Source organism: Vulpes lagopus, chromosome 10 (genome assembly GCF_018345385.1).
Source record: "Vulpes lagopus strain Blue_001 chromosome 10, ASM1834538v1, whole genome shotgun sequence".
NCBI lineage: Eukaryota > Metazoa > Chordata > Mammalia > Carnivora > Canidae > Vulpes > Vulpes lagopus.
The window spans coordinates 65,624,653-65,646,860 of NC_054833.1; the positions used below are offsets into that span (position 1 = coordinate 65,624,653).

The following is a 22,208-nucleotide window of genomic DNA, read 5'->3' on the forward strand; positions in this document are numbered from 1 at the left end:
GATGTAACATGTATATTAATTTTCCCTTCACTCAACACAAGTAAGTCAATCACTTTTAACCACATAAATTAGTTTTAGCCATAATAAATTTGTTCTATATTGGGTTATCATAAATGAGGCCTCTGAAGGAGGGGGCAAATGTTTTTCCACAACCCAAACTAGCTGGCTCCAGGAAAGAAAAGTTTTCAGAAGGACCTGGCTATGCCTAAGATGTTAACAAACATTATCTGAAGAGCTCTGATTCTAATAGCAGTCACTGTTATGGAGGACTCTTTTTTTATTCTTGCCTTCAATTTCTAAATTTTTATTCTTGCCTTCAATTTCTAAGTTACTAAAATGTTCATGTATTTCAATAATTATTTCCAGATGTCACCATTTCTTTAGAATATTTTGTCTTAAAATTTTCAGAACAAAATTTTTTTTCTCTATCTTCAGTTGTGCTCTTCAGCTCTGAAACTCAAGCCCTGTTGAACTTCAAGCTGTAGTTAACACTGTGTAAGCACTTTAAATAGAAGAGACAGAAAAAAGAAATAAAAAAAAATAGAAGAGATGGATAGGAAAGTCAGTAGGAAGGGAGAGTTCAAAGTAGCCCTTTTAGTGAGGATAGTATTGCTAGAGGGTAGGAATGATTGTATATTAAGGCAAAGATTTATAGAAAGGTGGTATCCGAATATATGACCAACCATGAGTCTATTAACTTGGATATGGCAGTATTCCAATCAGTACAAGGAGGGGAAGTGAGCTCAATTTTGAACAACTGGAATTGCTTTGCATGTTGGAACAGCCTATTCCTGAGGTCAGGAAAAAAAAAATCACTTCATGGTGACATTAGTCATTTTGGGGTACAGTGGAAAAAATATATATACACACACACAGAGAAAGATTGATGGTTGGTCTCTTGGGCTGTTCCAGTTTTCAGATCAGTATTTCTTCACATGTATTTTTGGTAATCTGGCAGCTAATTCTTTGCAGAAAACAGGAGGAGAGCATTCTCAGCCATCCAAAAAAAAGATCACAATTATCATAACCCATGAAAATAGGATTCTTTGGTATTTAACAAAGTAAAGAGTCTAAATGACCACACATTCAGAGTGATTCTCCACCGTGGAGTCTCTGATGCCTAATGAGGGCTGAACTACACCGGAAAGCTCTGCCACACTCATTACACTCACAGGGTTTCTCTCCAGTGTGAATCCTCTGATGCTGAGTAAGATGGGCGCTTCTACTGAAGGCTTTCCCACACTCGTGGCAATCAAACGGTTTCTCCCCAGTATGAATCTTCTGATGTTGTGTCAGGGATGAACTCTGGCTGAATGCTTTCCCGCAATCTTTACAGGTGTAAGGTTTCTCTCCAGTGTGGATTTTTGTGTGTTTTATGAGGGTTGAGCTCTGGCTGAAAGCTTTACCACATTCTCTACACTTGTAAGGTTTTTCCCCAGTATGAGTTCTCTGATGTCGAATAAGGGCTGATCGATCACTAAAGGCTTTCCCACAGTCGTTACAGGTATAAGGTTTCTCTCCAGTGTGAGTTCTCTGATGTTGATAGAGATGTGAGCTCTGACTAAAGACCTTGCCACATTCACTGCATTCATAGGGTTTCTCTCCAGTGTGAATAAATTGATGGACAATAAGAGAAGAGTTGTGACTGAAGGCTTTCCCACATTCACTGCATTCGTAGGGCTTCTCTCCAGTGTGAATAAACTGATGTTCAATACGGGATAAATTGTGACTAAAGGCTTTACCACATTCATTACATTCATAAGGTTTCTCACCAGTATGAATTCGTTGATGTTGAATAAAGTGTGTTATCTGAATAAAAGCCTTCCCACACTCCTTACATTCATGGGGTTTCTCTCCAGTATGGATTCTCTGGTGTTGACTAAGAGAGACATTATGATTAAAGGCTTTCCCACATTCCTTGCATTCATATGGTTTCTCTCCAGTATGAATTCTCTGATGTACTGTTAGGGCTGAATAATTACCAAAAGTTTTTCTACATTCACTGCATTCATAAGGTTTCTCTCCATGTTTGGTTCTCTGATGTTGAATAAATGGTGCATTCTGAATTAAGGCTCTTTCCTGCACATTATATTCCTTCCCACCATGAACACTCTGATGATGTTTGGTGGTAAGTTGTGAGTTCCACTTATACCCTTTCCTATCTTCATAAGATTTCTCTCCAATATTAGTTTTCTGATGTTCAGTGTGGTGTATACCATGACCAAAGGTCTTCTCATACTGATTACATTCCAAATTTTTTTCTCCATTATGAGCTCTACAATGTTGAGCATAAATTGAGCAATCACTGAATATTTTACCACATTCATTACACTGAAGAGCTTTCTCATAAGTGCTATCTTTCTGATGTCTTATCAATTTTGAATTCTGTTTGAAACTCTTTCCCTGAGCATCAGACATATAAGGTCTCTCTTCCTTAGGATGTCTTGATTGTATAACAATGTCTGACTTCAGACTAACATGTCTACCAGATTCAATACATTTCGGGGTACTATTGGCTATAGAAGTTCTTTTCTGAAGATAACTGTTGCTTCTTTCCAGAGTCTATCCTGAGCATTCTCTTTAATCTCTGTAGATCCCTGGGCTTCTTTCAAACCAGAAGTCCTTGCATCAGCCCCTGTGCTTCTCTCCATACTTATCCCTTGGTATGATTCTTTTTCAGAAAATACCGCCTTTAGGTTTGACTTTCTGGTCTCCAAATCTGGAGGGGAAAAGTAAAAGTGTTCCCTGTACTAGAAGAAGGAAATGGCTAAAGCAGGAATGAGATAATAAAATTGCACAAATACTATTAGTCACAAATATAAGTCAAGTAGTCAACAAATAATTTATTGAACACCTACTGTGGGCTAGGCACTGTGTTATGTTATAGTATTCAATGATAAATAAAACAGATATAGTACCTCCTTTGAGATACTATAAGAGAGATTTACAGTCTGTTGAGAAGATAAATATGATTGCTACTGTACGTAGGAATAATAGCTGCCCCTCGTTTTTGAACCACTGGAATCTTTCCTTGCTTTTGATACCACCACCACCAGCAGTCCCCTCTGCCCCTTGTCTTGAGTTCACTCCAGCTAGGGTTATCCTTCAATGCCTACATCTTCCATTCCCACTGGCACAGTTCTCTAGTAACTCTCCTTGATGATGCCTGAGGTTGCTGTCAGATTCAATAAGATCATTAACCATATTTTCCTTTGCTACTACCCTGTGTGTTACTATTTACCAGAGATTACCTTCAGCTTTCACTTTTTTTCTCCTGTCTCTGGGCCTCCCAAAATAACACACACATACCCCCAATATACACACCATCAAAGACCTAAAGAGGGTCAAAGTTCAGGAGAATGCAGGAATTTTAGGAGGATCAGAGGATTAGGCTTACCACTAATACTAGTTCAGCTTTCTTATGGGTAAACTACACATGACAGACATTTTAACGGTTGTAAAGTTGGGACTTTGTCATCGGGGATCTTGTAAGCAGTCTTTCAGCCTTATTAAGAGTAAGACAAACAGCACATGTGTTTTGCAAGCTGGACTATTTTCAAAGTAATCTTAGCATGTGCCTGTGACAACCTTATATAATATAGGAAAATAAAAATTAAAAGACAGGAATAGAAGTTAAGCAGAGGAGAGAAACAGTGGCAGGGGGACTAATCCATTATCAGGTTAGCTGAAAAGAAGGAACAACTTATAAATCTCCACAGACACTCTTCAGGTCTTTACTTGACCTCTCTACCATATATCACTATGAGCACTATGAGGAGGGACCCTTCAAATGCTCTTTTCTGTTGGGTTCTATGACAACAATCTGACCTGGTTTCCTTCTACTCTGGCCACCCTTTCTTAATATCTTTTTTGGATTCTCTTTCCTTCATTTATATTGATAAAATTTGTATAACGTACCTCTACTGCCATCATCTATTATTAAAAATTATTACTATTTTGTTATCTTGACACCATTTTCCCCCATGTGGTTTTTTAAAATTACACAAGTGATATAGATATAGACAGATAAATACAGCTAGCAGATACTTAAATGTGTATGTTCATTTGCTTCTAGGTTCTCTTGCAATTCTTTTTATGCTCTATTTCTCTATTTTCACATCTTATGCACTCCCATGACTTCATTACCATCTATTCTCAGATGTTTCTCAAATCTGTACCACCAGTTATGATCTCTTTCCTTCACGAAGACCCATTTGACATCTCCTCCTTATATTCATCTACCTTCCAGACACCCTACTTAGACCAGAGTTTCTCAACTGCAGTGCTACTGACATTTTGGCAAGACAAGTCTTTGTGTGAGGGGCAGAATGTTTAGCAACATCTTTGGCCTCCACCCACTCGATGCCCATAGCACCCTCCCAGTCTTCAGACATGTCCCATGGGGCCAAATCACCTCTGTTTGAGAATCACTGGTTTACATCTGCTATAGACTCTTCAAACAATTTAGAACAATCAGAACTCCTCTTTCACCACACCACCTCCTTCCCGCAAACTTGCTATTTCTCCTGTGTTTTCCATCTCAGGGAAGAGAACTTCCATCTACCTACACAGCCAACCCAGAAACCCAGAAATTATCTTTGTTTCTCCCTTACCTCCCACATACAGTCAATAAATTCTATCAATTTTACAACCTTAAAATTGGATGTAAGATCACATTCTTTAAACTTACATTCAAATTCTTCCATTCTCTTCATACTTTTTAGGTAGGGAAAAACTAGGTACAACAAAGACAAAGTAAATGAAGGCAAGGCCCCAGCTACTAGAGAGGAAAAGGGAATGACCTCATAAAATGCCAGAGTGAAGTACAACAGTGATCTCTGGATCAAATGTCAGGCTTCTAACTTTGAGAAGGAAGTATCCTTCCTTGAGTCTGGGAAGAAGTAGAGTTAGGCTCACAAGACTCTGATATGTCCGAATGAAGATGAGACTTAGAGGGGGCCTCAACATTTTCTACAGGAGGATTTGGGATTTGGGAAGGAACCCCTAACTCATATTTCAAAAGATGTTGTCTGCCTGGTTCTCACTTACGTGTGCAGCTGCTTCTTAGCAATTCTGCCTTCTGCATCCATGGATTTACTGCTTGTTCCAACTGGCAGATGATATCAGGTTTAGAAAATGGAAAGCCTACTCAAGTGAAAGAAACAGAATGTGATTGTCAGTTTCAAAGACAAAGGACCACCCCATTTTCAGTCCCACTCTTGTGTTTTCAAGAGCAGAAAACAAGGTAACTGTCAAAAGCAATTAAACATATTCTACAAAAGTAGGGTAATAAACAGTCTAAGGATCTGCTCTAGATTCTGTAGGAAAATGTTAACCACACCCTCCTTCCCCCTTCCTTCCTTCCTGCCGTACGGTGAGGGATGAGGGGCACGGGGAGGGAGAGGAGCAGAGGAAAAGGGAAAAGCAGAGTCCCTGCTAAGCACAGAGCCTGACTCAGGGCTCAATTCCATGACCCTGAGATCATGACCTGAGCAGAAATCAAGAGTCGGGTGCTTGACTGACTGAGCCACCTAGGCACTCCCCACAAAGCCTCCTTTCTGATCATCCCTTAATAGGAGCATGGGAATCTTTAGGAAGCAATGGCATCCCAAAATGCCTACCTGAGGTGAGGACCCAACCTTACCCAAGGAGATTAGGTTCCTATAGTTCTCCAGCATTACATCCCTGTACAAGTCTCTCTGAGCAGGGTCCAGTTCTCTCCATTCTTCCTCAGTGAAGTTCACAGCCACATCCTTGAATGACAAGCCCTGAACAACAACAAGCCCTGCATGTGATTTAGAAGTAAGAGTTGAATAAGGCAAATTAGGGGAGATTCATGAAATGTAGAGGAAATGGAACCAATCATGTTCATAGTGTCAAAGGCATATTGACTCATAGGTTAAAAAGTCTTAAAATATGTATACCCTTTGACATATCAATTTCTTATCTACAAATCAATGTAATAAAATTAACAGAGACATGAATAGGAAGTTATCAACAGATTCTTATCTATTTACAATAGCAAGAAAGTTCTAGATAACCTAAATGTTTGAGGAGAGTGGCAGAAGCTACTAACTGCCACTAAAGTACACTCCCCTCTTCACTTTTCTAGGTAGACAAACATTTCCCAATCTCCTTTGCAGTTAGATGTGGCCAAGAGACCGCAAGCAGAAGTAAGGCGCACCATTTCCAGGCCTGACTCACATATATTCTGCTACTATCTTCCCCTTGTGGCTGGGACATGGAGATAACCCCGAACATGAGTTTGGGAGCTATGTGGTAGAGATATTAGAGCTTCAGATAGTTCAAGACCCTGAATGGCCATGCTATCAACCTGCTGACCCACTCATGGTTATGAGGACAAGAAATGAACTTCTAATTATGTTGGGGCCATTATGCATTTTGGGTCTCTCCATTACACCAGTTACAAGTTAACCAATCCTAATTAATTCAGAAACTAGCACCCTGAAAAAGAAGATATCCTAACAAACACCTAAAATATACAGGGGCATTGGCTTGATATTCAGGCAGCAAGCTTCAAAGACATGGGTAGTTAAGGCTGGAATGATGTAGACTCTTGATTGACACTGGCAAAGTGATTAGTAACTGGGAAGGAAGACCAAAAATTCACTCAGCCTGCAGCTCTGGGGGAATAAGGTAGAAAGAGCCAGAATGCTGGCTTATGCAGGATGCTTCTGGCTCTATTTGGCAAAGAAAAAGAGTTGAGCTCAAGAAGGAATTTACCAATTTTCAAGCTAAAATAAAAGGGAATACACAATCCAGAAATCTGGGGTTTCACATGGTCGGAAAAGCACAGTTTCTAGATCTCACACAATAGAAAGTAAGTCTTAAAAAGGCTTTGAACAATAAAGGCCCATTAAAACTTCTCAACTAAACGAAGTGACTTAGCCCTACAAAAAAAGATCAAGTTAAGGATACGGCATTCCAAACCAAGTTTATTATTTGGCAAACCTTAAGGTTATCTTCATTAAGAAAGAGACATGGTAAATAAGAAACTAAGAAATATACCAAACTTGAGATTTTTATCTAGGGAAGAATTTTGTGTGTGATTATTGGTACACTGCAGACAGATCAGAAGCTTCTTAAGTTTTTACAGGACAATATATCCATGATTTCAATTGTACTTTGTACTTCCCTTTTTCTTGTCTCAGTGGAAGCAGTATCTTTCCTCAATTCTAAGCCATTTAAGTCACTGAGTTCCCAAATCCTTCTTCTTAAAAATCTACTTATCTGAGGTGCCTGGGTGGCTCAGTCAGTTAAGCCACCAGCTCTTGATTTTGGCTCAGGTCATGATCTCAGGGTCCTGAGATTGAGCCCCATGTTGGGCTCCTGCTCAGGATTTTCTCTCCCTCTTCCTCTGCCCCTCACCCTGCTCTCTCTCTCTCAAATAAGTAAATGAAATCTTTTTTAAAAAATTTCTACTCATCCTTCAGGGCCCACTTCAAGTCTCACTGCTTCTATTAGCTTGGGGCTCCTTAAAAGGGCTTAAAAATGCTGGCTGAATGAAGACAGCCTTCTCAAATCTCTCTCAGCCAGACACTCTTGCTCACCCTCTTCTGAAATCATACAACATTTTCCCTAAAGCACTTTATTAAGTAGGCCATCAGTAAATGTGCTGATTTGTGCCACCCAGATTTGTGTATGGGTCTTTTCTCCCCATGGAGAACATTCTAAGCAGATGAATACAAAAGATATTTCATGTGCCTTTGCTGATCTAAGCCTAATGCCTCAAGTGGACAAAGGGAAGCCTGACTCTCTGCCAACCATGCTCACAGTCCTCCCCCTCCCTCTGTCCTCTATTGCCAACTGATGGACAGACTGCCGAGCCTCCATCTTCACTACTACTTCCACACAATAAGGAACACTAGTCGCCAGGTTGGTGGTGGTTCATCCCAACCTCTTGATCCTATCTTTTGAAACAGCTGTTTTCTAATAGGACTGATAAGCTTCATGCAATGAGACATAAATTTATTCGCTTCAGGAATTAAAATGAGATTTTAGGGGCAAGAGGTAAATCCCCAACTCACCTGGGACAACTTTGCTGTCTGGAAAAGAGCAGCCATGTTCTCCTCAAGATATCTATCCTTTTGGAAAAGGGCAGACTCCCTAGATGGCAGAACTAGAAGGCAAGAGTAATAAAGGAATCCAGTTTATTGATATGTGTCTCAGACCTATTATGTTAGAAATAGCCACTTAGGACAAAAAGAGCTTCTGCCCCTGGCTGTCATATGGTCAGACACCTATGTAATGAGGCTTCCAACATAACCTCAGATACCGTTAGGGTTGGCTGGAAGCTTCCAGACTTCCTGCCTCAACTCCTTTATTCACTAATGGAGAAACTTTCCAACTCCATAGAATGAGAAAAAGTTGCCACAGAGGCAAAGGGCAATAGTACCCATCCTAGCAGTTTAGGGCACAGGAAGCATCAGCCACCAGATCCTGAGTACTCCAGGCCCCCACTAAGTCTGCATCCATTCTAGGTTCGCTCCACTGCACATGTGATCCATTAAATTGTAGCCTGTCATCTCATGCTCCCCTGTATCCTAAGCACCCTAGTGGCAGTACGCCCAAAGCGCTGAAAATGAATTCATGATCCCCCTAACTCCTTTGTCTGACTCCATGCCCATCGACCAATCCTCTCTCTCAATTTCCTTTCCCATTTTGATTTTTTGCCTCCTGGGGAAAAAAACTGATAATATTAACTTTGAGCACTTCTTTGAGCTTATCTCTAGGTGGTAAGATTATATGCCGTTTATTCTATTCTATATATAATTGTTTTCCTAATATTCTATAGTTCATTATTTCTTTAACTCTCACTCTCCCCAACCACCAAAAAGCAAGACTTAAACCCCATTTTAGGGGGTGCCTGGGTGGTTCAATCAGTTAACTCTTTGATTTAGGTTCAGGTCATGATCTTGGGAATCATGAGATTGAGCCTCCCCCCACCCCTAGGCAAGCTCCCTACTCAGCAAGGAATCTGCTGGAGATTCTCTCTCTCTCTCCTTTACCCTCCCTGTGCTGTCTCTCATTCTCTAATAAATAAATAAATCTTTTTTTTTTTTAAAGCCCCTTGTGGATTTGTCTTGGGAAGAAGTAGGAATTTCAAGCCATTACTGTAACAGTACAGAGTTTCATGATTTAAAAACCAAATCTGTGCCTCCTACAATGCTTTCTCATTAGAACACCTGCCCCGGGGCTGCCTGCCTGCTCTTAAATCCTAGCTCTACATGGCTTTAGGAGAAGTTTCTTCTGTGCTTCAGCTTCCTCATTGGAGAAATGAGAATAACAATGGTACCCACCTTGAAGCATTGTTCAGTAGTGTATATAAAGGGCCCAAATCAGTACCTGATAGAGTAAGCATTCAGTAAAGATAATGTATCAGTTAATTCTCACTCTATTTTCTGCATAGCACCACTAACCAAAATTTTATAGGATTTTCTATCCTTTGTTTTATGAAAACAAAAGGTATCATCAATGTATATGGTCGACCATACATACCCCAAGCCCCTACTTTCCCACAAGATGCCTGTCCCCTCCTTGCACTGAACTCTGACCCCATGAAGGGTGGGGTAGAGACAGGAACTCATAAGTTTCAGGACCTTGGAAAATCAGAGGGGCCAAGAGCAGGATGTCTGGGAAAACCAAAGAGACTACAGCTAGACCATGGAAGCCCCTAATCTGGCCCATCCTTCTGTATCTCAAGAGAGAATACTTCTTAAGAGAGACTAGAAGGATGTCGGGGGCAGTTCTCAATCCTACCAGAATTGGGCAGTGGACAGTGCAGGTGCACCCAGATCTGCACTTGGCCTCTCCCATGTGCTAGAATGCCAGATCAAATCATCTGCTTCTCCATGCCCATTTCCTTTTCTCTATCCAAGGAGTCTGACTTTTCCCCCTCTCCCATCCTTTGGAGAGGAATCTGGTAAAATAGAGTATGGAAGGGTGATAAGATGTCTTACTTTTTGGAGCTTCTAGTAAAAAGGGAATGATATTAGTAAAATTACTACTATTTATTGAGTACTCACAATGTACCAGATGCTTTCCATAAATCACTTGTTAACAAATGAGGAAATTGATGGTTTGCCCAAGGTCTCAGAGCTGCCCACACATACAAGGCTGCTGTAAAGAAAAACTAAAATGAGACTGTGTGCACACTGTAGGTGCCCAGCTAACAGCAGAAACCTCTCTCTCATGTGTGTTTCTTACCTCTGTTCTGGAGTTTGTGGCCCTGATCCTCCATAACCACAGACTTTGCACCATTTGGGTAAAACAACTTCACCCAAATCCTCCATGTCTCTTCCTGGGGATTACCAGCATTCTCCCAGAAACTCTAGCAAGACATTCTGGGTTGAATTCTTCTTTTTCATTGTATTCTTTCTTTCATTGTCTGAGACCACATTCATAACAGTAATCAGGAAGTCTAAAGCAGTATATTTGGAGCTAAAACTAAAGTCAACAAGGTCAGCATTCACTCTTGGTTCAGGCAGCCCTATTCACAGGGGAGTCTCAATATAACCTTTCCCCCAGGCCCTGCAGAAACAGACACCCAGGAACACAGATAATCACAGACAACAGGTAAGATATTGTCACCATACTTGAAGGATATGCAAGAGCAGGCGATGGTGGCAAGTGCCCCGCTGGGAATGAAGGTATCTGGATTCTTATTTCTATGTACCAGAGGGCTAGATGACCCGGAACAAGTAACTTTCCTCCCTGGGTGTCAGTTGCTTTTTATGTACCAATGAGGAGGTGGATACCTACTATTCCCAACTGCTACTATTGATTGAGCCCTTACCTAGTGCCCCACACTGTGTCAACTGTTTGACATCAAATTTCCATTTAATCCACACAATCACCACTTAAGTTAGGAACAATAAACTTCACTTCACAGATAAGGAACAGGAGAGGCCAAGTTCAGTAACTCGCCTATGGATGCATCACCCAGCAATAACGGCTTTCTGGGTAAGTAGGCAAATGGTAGACAAATGGATCTCTTACAACCACGCCCTCCCGCATCAACACTGTTGGAGTCTATGCAATGGTTCCACCATGCAGTGGGTTGCAAGGACACAAGGGGAGGCACGCGATGTTCTCTGACCTGGGAGCACTGAGGGCCTTGGGCCCTACCTGCCTCACCTTCCAGCCAAGCGCTCCAGGCTGTGCGAGCTCTCAGCCCATTTCCGAGCAAAGGACTTGGACATGGCTCAGACTTAAACACACGTACACACCATCATCACTTACACACAAACCCCAGAGCTGAGGGCAAGGGCAAGGTGTCCAAGCCCTGACAGCAACCCAGCTCCAGCCGAAGGGATTACGGTCAGGTCAGCGGGCCCAGGGAGAACCCCCATGGGATGCGGCGAGACCCCCAAGCCTGGCAACCCTCTGCTGGACACACACCCCTGTCCAATGTCTGCTCCTCCCCGGTCCACACACTGAGCTGGTCACTGCACTGGAAGACCGCAAGTGCGGGTTCGCAGCGAGCGGAGGGCGTCCACACAAAGGAGCCGGAAGCGGAAGTGCGCACCGAGGCTCCTGGGAAATGTAGTCCAGTCGGCCCGGTGCCTGGGTTCGGAAAAGCCCGGCAGGGATGCGTTGAAGCTCGGCGCTAACCTCCCAGACTCTCCCGCTTGCCCTGCGCTCAGCGACAAGCCCTCGCGTGGCCCTAAGAAGAGAGGTTGGCGTTGGCAGCCCAGCTACGGTGGACAGGAACCATTGCGGGCGTTTACTGAAGCCTCAGGGACTGCCTAGTGTTTGGGGTCAGGTGGGAGTATCGTCAGTCTGGGGAGCAGAGGTCTCCCCCCGTGGGCTAGTCCCTTTGGTCACTACAGAATAAGCGGAGCCGCAGCGCTGCTTCAGAAACCCAGCACAGCAGCCCCACGCTTGAGGTTCCGCATCTTTGCAGGAATCCTGGCGGATGCTCTGTGCTCTCGCATTCTGGGGTAGGGCTTCATTGGCTCCCACGTTCATGCACCCTCAGCCCAGAGCACCGGTCCTGTGGCCTTTCGGGTTCTTGTCCCCCGAGATACGCGGAGAGGTGCAAGGAACCCTGCCGAGCGATGAACATACCTACTGTATCACTGTTCTTACTACCATGATGTTTACAGGTCTCAGCCCAGAAAAGTGCTGCATTGTTCCTATTATTTCCTGTTTGCTAGACACTTACATATGCGTGACAGTCCTCCAGATCCCTTGGTGATTAATTTTATATGTATCTAGATTCAGTTAATTTAGCATTTTGGGGGTACCTTCTACAGCCAACTCTCTGTGATGGGCGCATCCATAATGCACTTCTACTTGGTTCTACTTGCTTCTACTGCGACAAGACCTAAGACAGTTGAGTTGTTGGTGTCTTTTTCTTGGGGTTTTTTTTTTTTTTCAAGAGTTTACTTATTTATTCATGAGAGACACACACACAGAGGCAGAGACATAGGCAGAGGGAGAAGCAGGCTCCCTGCAGGGAACCCAATGAGGGACTCGATTCCAGGACCCTGGGATCACAACCTGAGCCCAAGGCTGACACTCACCACTGAGCCACCCTGGTGCCCCTATTGGTGTCTGCTTTATTGTTTCCAAAAGCATGAGGTGTTCAGAGGGTGCATACTCCAACTTCTAGGACAAACCCCCAGGCTTACCACCACCTCTACTACCCACCCCAGCCCCCAGGAAGAGAGCCTCTATATAAATCCAACCTATCTAGTCTTCATACCTGTGCCGTGGATCCTGCCTTTCCAAGTACTTTTCTACCCAGAATACTGGACATCTATAAAAAATGCTACTGTGAAGAAAGTAAAACCTCAACCTTGAGATGCTCGTGCTGGGATTTCAGAAGGAATGCTGAGGCCTCTACAGTTTTGGATTCAGTAGGGAAATCCCATGGAATACTCTACCAGCTAGATTCCCCCATCGCCACACTACCCACTCCCCAAATCCCAAAGCTCCCTAATGGTTTATTTTAAATGTGTAAGGTGGGGATACCTGGGTGGCTCAGCGATTTGGCACCTGCCTTCGGCCCAGGGCATGATCCTGGAGTCCCAGGATCAAGTTCTGCATTGGACTTCCTGCATGGAGCCTGCTTCTCCCTCTGCCTGTGTCTCTGCCTCTCTCTATCTGTGTCTCTCATGAATAAATAAGTAAATCTTTTAAATAAATAAAGTGATAGATGCAACAGAAACAGCAAATTGTTGATAGTTATTGACACTGGGTCATAGATAAAGGAGGGTTCATTATGCTATTGCCTCAACTTTTGTATGTTTGAAGTTTCCATAAAGTAAATTTTAAGAATACAATTTAAGTTACAAAATATGGCAGATTAGATCATCTACCTCCTATGCTCAGAATTTTTGGTTGGCTTCTCATTTCAGAATAAAATCTGAAGTTCATTAAGGGTTCTTGTAATCAGTGTAGTACCACACAACCACCATTTTAAGAGAGTGAAATAGAACAGAAATGAAGAAAAAACTAGAGTGCATTACTTTTTTAAAAAGATTTTATTTATTCATGAGAGACACAGAGAGATATGCAGGGGCATAGGTAGAGGGAGAAATAGATTTCCCACAGGGAGTCCCACACAGGACTCGATCCCAGGACCCCAGGATCATGGCTTGAGCCAAAGGCAGATGCTCAACCATGAGTCACGCAGGTGTCCTAGAGGGCATTACATGTAATAATACTATGTCTTGTTTCAATGCACTTTTCTTTCTGTTCTGTGAGTGTGCATATTTGGTTATGATGTAGGGTGTGTGTGTGTGTTTGTGTGTGTGTGTGTTTTCTGTGGGTCAGATCAAAGAAGTTTGAAAATTATTGCTCTAGTGATCCAGTCTCCATCTCATATCATTCTTCCTTACCCCTTACCACTACTTTACCCTCCACACCCATCCTTAATCCACTCCAGCCTCCTGGCTGTTCATCAACATGCCAAACTCTATCCCCAAATATCCACATAGCTCTCACTCACCTTTTTCAAATCCTGTTTGAATGTCATCTTTAACACCAGTGTCTTCCCTCACAAAATAGGGGAGCCCTATTATACCATTCATGATCCTCCTTATCCACCTTTAAAATTTCTTAATGATATTTATCTCTACTTGACATATGTTTATCTGTTTACTGTCTTCCTCTCTCTACTCCAAATGTAAGCTCTTCTGTTTTGACCAATGTTGTATTTTAAATGAACATTTATAAATGTTTGTATTGTCCTGTGCATTCTTTATTAGGCCAACTCCTAGGTCTTTTGTTGAGCTTATGACTGGAATCTTACATCATTTGTCCTTCTACCATGTGAGGACACAGCAAGAAGTCCACAGTCTGCAAGAACTCGACCACACTGGCGCCCTGATCATGAACTTCCAGCCTCCAGAACTGTGAGAAATTAATTTCTATTGTCCATTAGTGACCATTGTATTCTGTTATAGCCAAATAGAAAAAGGGAATATTTTTAGAGTAAACAAGTTAATGTATATAAAACAACCAGCATGGTGTCCTGGGTACATGGAAGGCAGCCATTCATAATTTCTTCCTTTCCTATACAGGAAATAAGTAAACCATAAGCTATTATGCTTCATTTATTTCTTCTAGATGGATTCCTTTTTTTTTTTTAGTACTGGCCATAATGAGGCTCCTTCAACATTTGAGCGGCCCATGAATGTTTTCCAGGGGAACCAGAGCAGGAACAGAAGAACAAAGTGGACTCCAAAGTCTAGCTTATGCCTGTGTAGCTACTAGAGCCTCATTGCATACTTCCAGAAATGCCTGAGGTGACCTTGTAAGGAGGAGAGCATGAACAGAGGCAAGAGCAGCAATTTGAGATTATCAATTGTAACATGGTATATTGTATCTTCATCCTGGGAAGATCTAACTTTTTGGTAGATTTTAATATTTGTATTACATGCACACATAGGTGTATTATAGATGCATAAATTTGAATCATGATCCCTTTATTCTGCATAGTCATTAATTAGCTCCCCCCAAATAAATGTATAATGTGTTAGAAAGTGAATTTTGTAGAGCAAAGATTTATTTAAATGACAGAACACCTGGGGCACCTGGGTGGCTCAGCTGGTGGCTCAGGTCATGATCCGGGGTCCTGGGATCAAGCCCTGCTTCGGGCTCCCTGCTCTGTGGGGAGTCTGCTTCTCCCTCTCCCTCTGTGGCTCCCCCCACTCATGCTCTCTCTCTCAAATAAATAAATTTATATAGATAAATATATTAATGAATAAATAAATAGGGGTGCCTGGATGGCTCAGTGGTTGAGCCTATGCCTTCGGTTCAAGTCATGATCCCGGGGTCCTGGGATCGAGTCCCACATCAGGCTCCCTAGGGAGCCTGCTTCTCCCTCTGCCTGTGTCTCTGCCTCTCTCTGTGTGTCTCTCATGAATAAATAAATAAATAAATAAATAAATAAATAAATAACATCTTTAAAAATAATAATAATTTTAGGGATCCCTGGGTGGTGCAGCGGTTTGGCGCCTGTCTTTGGCCCAGGGGCGATCCTGGAGACCCGGGATCGAATCCCACGTCGGGCTCCCGGTGTGTGGAGCCTGCTTCTCCCTCTGCCTGTGTCTCTGCCTCTCTCTCTCTCTCTCTCTCCCTGTGTGACTATCATAAATAAATTTTAAAAATTAAAAAAATAATAATAATTTTAAAATAAATAAATGACAGAACCCCTGACTTCTACAAATTTTTGTTAGTAAAATGAATCCTTTTTTTATTTATTTTTTTAAAGATTTTATTTATTTATTTATGAGAGACACAGATTGAGAGAGAGGCAGAGACACAGGCAGAGGGAGAAGCAGGCTCCATGCAGGGAGCCTGACGTGCGACTCAATCCCCGGTCTCCAGGATCACACCCTGGGCTGAAGGCAGGCGCTAAACCCCTGAGCCACCCGGGATGCCCTGAATCCTTTTTTAAAACTTAAAATATAAATATTGCACATGCAAAAAGGATACATAATGCTTAAAATGATAGTAAAACATGCCCATGTATCTACTACCAGCTTAAGACATATTAAGAATGGTATATCACTTTTTATTACAGTTGGTGTAGAGTAATATTATTGATATTAATCATTAATAAACCCACTGAATCTAGAAACTTGGCTGAACTTTATTTTTTATGGCTTTAATAATTTGTTGATTTTTTTTTAAGATTTTATTTATTTATTCATAAGAGACAGAGAGAGAGGCAGAGACAGGCAGAGAGAGAAGCAGTCTCCCTGCGAGTAGCCCGATGCAGGACTCCATCACAGGACCCTGGGATCACGACCTGAGCCAAAGGCAAACGCTCAACCACTGAGCCACCCAGGTGCCCCTGATTTGTTGATTCTTTTAAGTTTTCTCTGTAGATATTCATATTCTATTATATCATCAGCAAATAAATAAAATACATGTGAGTTCATTTAATATGAACTCATTTAATCTTCACCTATATAGCTCATTTCATCTTCACAACCACCAATGAAGGAGGTATTGTCCTCACTATACAAAAGGAGAACTGATAAAAAGACGCTAAGGAATGTGCCTGGGGATATGTAAATATGAAAATATTTTATTATTTATATAAATAAATATATATTATATAATAATATATATTTATATATATATAATATATATTATTATTTATATTTAAATATGCAGCAGAGAATAGATTTTAAATTTAAAACCTAGTAAGTGTGGTTCTAGGGTCTGTAATCTTAACTTCTATGTATATAAGTAATTGCCATTCAAATTTTGTCTCTTCCAACATCCCAAACAGCCCCCTCCTCTTTTTTCCCCTACTCCTATATTGGACAGTATTGTATTTCCTCTTTTACTATATTCAACATCAACAGTGATAACATTCTTGTCTCATTCACAGTCTGCAAGGGAATACTCCTAAACACCTCTGTTAAACTCACATTTGCTCTAGACTTTCAGAATATAGATTTTTATCAAGTTAAGAAAGCTTATCTGAATTTTTAACCTAATCATTAATAGATATTGAACTTTACCGACTGACATTTCTGTTTCTGTTGATTTAATCATTTTATTTTTATCCTTTAGAGTCCACTAATGTAGCAAATTTCATAGCTAGATTTTCTGATGTTAAAATCTATATGATCATGGTATCATTTAAATTCAGCTATCTAATATTCTATTTAGGATTTTTGCACCTGTATCTAAAAGTGGAATTAGATTATACTTTGCTTATTCCACGTAGCATCCTTATCTATTTTAAGAACTAAGGTTACAAAAAAAAAAAAAAGAAGAAGAACTAAGGTTACACAGAGTTAGTAAAACAAATGTGGCAGCCTCATCTCTTTTTATTTTCCTGTTTTTAGAGTATCTTAAAAAAAAAGTTTTATTTATTTGACAGAGAGAAAAAGAGAGGACAAGCAGGGGGGAGCAGCAGAGGGAGAGGGAGAAGCATCCCCACTGAGCAGGGAGACCAACGTGGAACCCACGATCCCAGGACCTTGGGATCATGACCTGATCATGATCATGACCTGGCTTAACCAATGAGCCACCCAGGCACTCCCTGTTTTTAAAATATCTTATATAAGATAGAGAAGATTTGTTTTTTGAAAGTTTGGTAGAATTTGGAATGTGGGCTCTTATTTAAATTTCTTTTATGGGGATCCCTGGGTGGCGCAGCGGTTTGGCGCCTGCCTTTGGCCCAGGGCGCGATCCTGGAGACCTGGGATCGAATCCCACGTCGGGCTCCCGGTGCATGGAGCCTGCTTCTCCCTCTGCCTGTGTCTCTGCCTCTCTCTCTGTGTGTGACTATCATAAATAAAATAAATTTTAAAAAAAATAAATTTCTTTTATGGTAGAGTTTTCAATTTAATTTTGTGCTGATTTTTTTTCATTTTATATTTTCCTAAATTTATCTACTTTATCTATGTTTTAAGTAATCAGCCCTGTTTAATAATCTCTATTATATCTCTATTTTTTTCTGCTTATTTCATTGTCTACTTTCTTTTTTAGATTCATCACTCTAACTGGAGGTTTGTGTAACTTATTAATCTATTCATTGAAACATCTTTCGTTTTGATAATTGTTTTGGGGTACACTACTTCATTGACTTTAATTCTTTATTATTTCTATATTTCTTATTTCTTTTGCTTAATCTGTTATTTTCTTTAGCTCCTTGAATGGACTCCTTAGCCCACTTGTTTCCAATTTTTCTAAAATGTGTTTAAAATTATGTGTATTTCCTTAAGGATACAGAGGACTTGAAATATACCTAATCTGAGTTGAGAGGTCTCTCAGTGTACAATACACATAGATTTTAATGACTCAGCATAAAAATATAAAGTGTCTTATTAATGAATCTGTTATTGATTAAAAATTAAATATATTGGATGTATTGGGTTAAATAAATATATTCACTTAATGCATTTCACCTCTTAAAAAACTTAAAAATCTCTACTAGAACATTTTCAATTACATATGTAGCTTACATTATATTTAAATGATCTATAATATATGTAGTGACATAGATGTGTGATATAATTTTAAACTCATTGAGGCATCGTCTGTATTTGAGCCTAGAGTCAATTCTTTCTGAATACTGCCTGTATGCTAGAAAAGAATGCATATCTCTTTGTTGCATGTCAAGTTGCATGTAAATCTATTATCTTGGACTTCTTAATCCTGTTATTAAAACTTCTATAGGGGATCCCTGGGTGGCTCAGTGGTTTAGTGCCTGCCTTTGGCCTGGGGCATGATCCTGGAGTCCTGGGATCGAGTCCCACATTGGGCTCCCCTGCATGGAGCCTGCTTCTCCCTCTGCCTGTGTCTCTGCTTCTCTCTCTCTCTCTCTGTCTCTCATGAATAAATAAATAAAATCTTCAAAAAAAGAGAAAAACTTCTATAGTCCTCTTTTCTCTTGTCTACTTGATGTATCAATTTCTCAGGGGTTATGTAAAACTTTCCTACTACAATTATTGGATCTATCAGTCATTCTATCTACTTTATCTTTCATTTCTTTTATAAGTATATCAAGGGTCTAGAGAAGAGGATATGTAAACTTATTTCTCCCTGATCCTTCCTACCAAGTTCATTATAAATGCTAGAACTAACAGACAAGAACTCTGACAGGTGGAAAGAGGAAAGTGGACTGAGTAGAGAGACAGACCCCAGGACTAGCATGGTGGCAGGGCAACTCTCAATCCAAACCTAGCATCAGGAGGTGTCCCAGATAGGCTCACTGCCCCCCACCCCAACATAGAGAATGAATACAGGCCCTACCTATAAAACCAGGGGAACCTGGTAGCACTGGATGGAAGACTTAACTGGAAGCCCCACTGACTATAAGAAGCCATGGAAAGTATTCTCCCTCCCTATGAGCCTGACTGTCATCCCCTATCCAGAACACCAGGTAGATGGGCAGCATCTGACAAGTGGGGGAGATCTTCCACAATCGCCCAGCCAGGGAGCTTCTTTGTCCCTTAAACCTGAAACTTCCCTGCCCTACTCAGAGCTAAGATAGGAGGGAAATGTCACTAACAAGAAATGGCTGACAAAGGGGATCCCACCACTACAATTATCCTGATTGAGAAGCTTCTTTATCCCCACCCCCAAGCCTGAGACCCCTCTCACACACAAAGAGAAACCAAGCTCTAGATGGCACAATCTGGGGGTGATGACCACAATAATCAGCTAGCCCAGGAAGTGCTCTCTGTCCCAGCCATACCTGGGAATCTCCACCTCCCCACTGCAGAACATATCCACATTCACATCTAGAGACACCAGGTGGTTGGGTAGAACTAGCATGTGAATGGCACCATATAGAGGGCCCCACCCAAGAAGCACTTTTCTTTCCCATGGGCTGGAGACATTCCCCCACCTTAGCCCAGCCTGAGGGAGGCTCTTCCCACCCACTCAAGCAGGATCTGCAGGGACTAGTGGGAACCCCAGCAGTACCAGATAAACCAAGCAGACCAAAATAGTACCACAAGGTCTCTGAAAACTAAATTCTCATTGAAATCACAACCTAAAAAGTAGGCCAAGACCTGTATGCTACACCTAAACAGGGTGACAGTGGTCTAAAATAGAAGGTATAAATAGAACCTGCAAACTCCTAAAATAACAGACAAAATATCCAGGAATCAATCCAAAATTACCTGTCATTCTAAGAACCAGGAAAATCACAACCTGAAGGAGAAAAGGCAGCTGACAATGCCAACACTGAAAAGAATCAGATGTTTGAATCATCTGACAAGGATTTAAAGCATCTATCATTTGAAAAAATATTTTAGTAAGAATTTACAAATCTCTCAAATTTAAAAATGGGAAATCTTAGCAAAGAAAAAGAAGTTGTAAAGAAACAAACATTATAAAACAGGGATCCCTGGGTGGCTCAGCGGTTTAGTGCCCGCCTTCAGCCGAGGGCATGATCCTGGGGTCCCGGGATCAAGTCCCATATCAGGCTCCCTGCATGGAGCCTGCTTCTCCCTCTGCCTGATTCTCTGCCTCTCTCTCTCTTTGTGTCACTCGTGAATAAATAAATAAAATCTTTTAAAAAATAAAACTAAAAAATATAAATATTGAAGCAAAAAACTCACTGGGTAGACTCAATGGTAGAGTGGTGACGACAGATAATAGAATCAGTGAACTTGAGTACAGATCTATAGAATTTACTCAATCTGAAAAAGAGAAAAATAGACAGAAAAAAAAAAAAAAAAGAACAGAGCCTCAGGAACCTGTTGGGACAATGACAAAACATCCAGCATTCCTAACATCAGAGTCCCAAAGGAGAGGAAAAAGAGAGTGGAGTTAAAGAGTATTCAAAGAAGTCATGGCAGACAAATTCTAAAAGTCGGTGAAAGACATAAATTTACAGATTTGAAATCCCAAATAAATAAACCTAAGGAAATCGCAAACAAGACACATCATAATTAAAATTGCGCACACTAAAGGCAAAGGAAAAATCTTGAAAACAGCAGAGAAATGTCATATTACTTGTAGAGGCACACCAATTTGAATGACAGCAGGTTTCTCATTTGAAATCATGAAGGCCAGAAGAAAATAGCACATTTTCAAGTGCTGTTAATTTTTTAAAAAGATTTATTTATTTATTTATTTATTTATTTATTTATTTATTTATGATAGACACAGAGAGAAAGAGAGGCAGAGACACACACAGGAGAAGGGAGAAGCAGGCTCCATGCCGGGAGCCTAGCGTGGGACTCGATCCCGGGACTCCAGGATCCCGTCCTAGGCCAACGGCAGGCGCTAAACCCCTGAGCCACCCAGGGATCCCCAAGTGCTGTCAATTTGAAGGGGAAGAATTGCCAACCATGAATAGAATATCCAAAGAAGATATCTTTCAGGAACGGAGAGGCAATCCAGACATTCTCAGATGAGTGGTAACTAAAAGAATTTGTCTCTTAGCAGACCTACCCTTAAAGAATGGCTAAGAGAGGGATCCCTGGGTGGCTCAGCGGTTTAGTGCCTGCCTTTGGCCCAGGGCATGATCCTGGAGTCCCAAGATCCAGTCAGGCTCCCTGCATGAAGCCTGCTTCTCCCTCTGCCTGTGTCTCTGCCTCTCTCTCTCTCTGTGTCTCTCATGAATAAATAAAATCTTTAAAAAAAAAAAAAAGAATGGCTAAGAGAAATTCTAACCAAAAAAATAAAATTATATGCCAAGGACTCATAGAGCATTATAATAGAAAGAACAACGGATAAAGCAGAAATATAGGCAAATACAATGGATTATACTTCTCTTCATGAGTTTTACAAGTGTATATAGATCCCTATTTTGTCCATTAGAATGTTTTTATCTTAAATCTAATTCTATTATTAATATTTTAATATTTTATCTGGGTATTCTTTTAGTTCATTTTTGCCTGGTATGTCCCTTGCCATCATTTTGTTTTTAATTTTTCTTTGTTGCTTAGTTTTTTGTATATTTTGTAAAGAACATACTGCTACATCTTGAGGTTTGTGTTAGGTTTCTTTTTAAGATTTTATTTATTTCAGAAAGAACATGGCAGGGGAGGGCTGAGGGAGAGGGAGCAGCAGGCTCTCTGAGAGCAGGACCCTGGAATCACGATCTGAGCCAAAGGCAAATGCTTAACCAACTGAGACACCCAGGTGCCCCAGTTTTTTGTTTTTAATTCAAACAAAAATTCTCTTCCTTTTGATGGATAGGTTTGACTCATTTACATTTTTTGTAGCAAATTATGTAACACGTCTTATTTTGT

The 22,208-nt window shown here is 41.0% G+C and overlaps 1 pseudogene; it reads right to left on the reverse strand.

Moving 5' to 3' along the window:
• Nucleotides 1-693: 693 nt before the first annotated feature.
• On the reverse strand, nucleotides 694-11,511 carry LOC121499376 (annotated as a pseudogene).
• Between the last annotated feature and the right edge of the window lie 10,697 nt (nucleotides 11,512-22,208).